General features: G+C 31.2%; 1 protein-coding gene across 1 annotated transcript in view; it reads right to left on the bottom strand.

Annotated features, from left to right (window-relative positions):
• The window catches only part of LOC111639150 (nitric oxide synthase-interacting protein-like), a 127,441-nt gene extending 125,924 nt beyond the window's left edge, over positions 1-1,517 (bottom strand). Inside the window, exon 1 of the mRNA XM_023384942.1 lies at positions 1,410-1,517. The gene's annotated coding sequence lies outside the window, so the exon portion shown is untranslated. The remainder of the gene's footprint in view (positions 1-1,409) is intronic.
• Positions 1,518-1,898: the final 381 nt, after the last annotated feature.

The following is a 1,898-nucleotide window of genomic DNA, read 5'->3' as shown; positions in this document are numbered from 1 at the left end:
CCTACAATTTTTTGTTTATAACGTAGTTTATACGGATTATTTTCAAAAAAATATACGTATTTTGGAAATGTTGAGTCGAATTAGTCTAGAATCGATTAATTTTATGAAAGAAAACCTTTCAAACAGCCGTAGTCCGTAAACTATGATTCCTACAAAATTGATTCATAAAGAACGGAACGTATCTACCGTCTTATAGGGGATCTACTGTATTGAAAAATATAAAAACAATAAAAAATTATACTTCCGAAGTTAATTTAGTATCGAAAACGTAAAATATTTGAGTAGCCCAAGACATAGCCAAAGATTGCAGCGCCACAGCACTGGCAAAAATTTAAATTTGCCGACTGGAATTCTTTCGGATAATTGACGTTTCGGATGATTGACTTTCGGATAATCGACGCTCTACTGTATTTTCAATTTTGTCACATTTTTACAATGTTTAAGTTTATATAATTTACTTTCGGTAAATAATAAAAATCACCGCTGAACAATTTTCACTTCGATGTCCGGAGTGATATAACCGACTCGTATATTACGTAAGAATTATTTATTCTAATTACTGCTTCTAATATGTTTTCGCTTATAAAAATTTAATTAATCCAATTCAAATTGACTAATTATTAAAGTTTACTGTCGACTGTGTCGCCATCTTTTGGAATGTAAAGTTACGATCATTAATTAATATAAACAACATTTTAATATTAGAATTAAGCTATTTGTTAATCGTTGAAACGAAAAGCTACTCCATCTTGCTAAAAATATGAATCTAACCGTAAATGTAAAACTGGGATAATTTGATCGAACGAAGATTCCGACGAAATGTTAATTAATTTTCTAAATTGATTTCGCATCGCCTAAGATAGTCGAAGCTGGCGAAGATACTGGTGGCTAAATTAAAATCACTCCAAGCACATTCGAAGTGGATCGAATGTCTACGTGATTAATCATATTTTTTTTAATTTATTTAATTTAAAATATATGCTGGCAACCTCAAATTAGTAATGCCTTGCCCCTGTACTGTACAGTACATCATACTTTTCCTTTAGCAATCGAGTCGTAATCGGGATAATGATTAAGAAACAAAATTTGGCACGGTAGTTTGTATATAAGGGGCATTGATGCTATTAAAATTTTGATTTTGTTTGTGAAAGGTCAGGGAAATAGAGTGTGGTCACGTGTCATATTTTGCCAGAGGTCAGACTTAATGAAGCATTTACACGTCTACTAAAAGTATAATTAAACTAACCTAACATAAACTAACCGAAGCGCCGCCATTTTAGTTACCTAGGTATACATTAACTTAAAATTATACTTGACGTCTGTATAAATTTACAACTACAATTCGCGACAGACTAAAGCGTACTTAATCTCTTCTATAAAAACATTTAAAACAAGGACTCGCAACTTACCGGAAATCGTAAATTATATTCCGTTTGGAGTAACGCTACGTTAAAACTGTTCGAAAATTCGAAAGCAGACGAACACGGAATCGTCTAGTGGCGCCCCCATAAGAAAACGTTCTCGTCTTCGAAAAAAATATTTCATTTTTTAATAATAGAATAATCGAAAAATTATTAACTTAAAATCGTTTATATTTAATTGCTAAATTTACTAAATGGTATTTATTTACAAAATTTCACGTTTTTACTTAATTTTTGCATTAAACAATTAAATTACGAAATTGTTTAATACGATCCATTATTAAATTCGTTGGGAAGGAAAGGAAATCGTAAAATAAAATTTTCGGGAGTTTTTGCAAATACTTTTTATATTTAGAAAAATTGTTTACGTTTAAAATAGGAAATGTGGTAAGCCCATTACGAGTTCAGTTGAGTGACGAGGGACGAAATCCACCTATTCGAATAGACCATTCCCAAAAAATCTTCGACCCGTCCGTA

Source organism: Centruroides sculpturatus, unplaced genomic scaffold, assembly GCF_000671375.1.
Source record: "Centruroides sculpturatus isolate CEXI.00-Female unplaced genomic scaffold, Cexi_2.0 scaffold1085, whole genome shotgun sequence".
NCBI classification, from domain to species: Eukaryota; Metazoa; Arthropoda; class Arachnida; order Scorpiones; family Buthidae; genus Centruroides; species Centruroides sculpturatus.
Note: the sequence above shows the minus strand (reverse complement) of the source record. Positions and strands in the feature narration are given on the sequence as shown.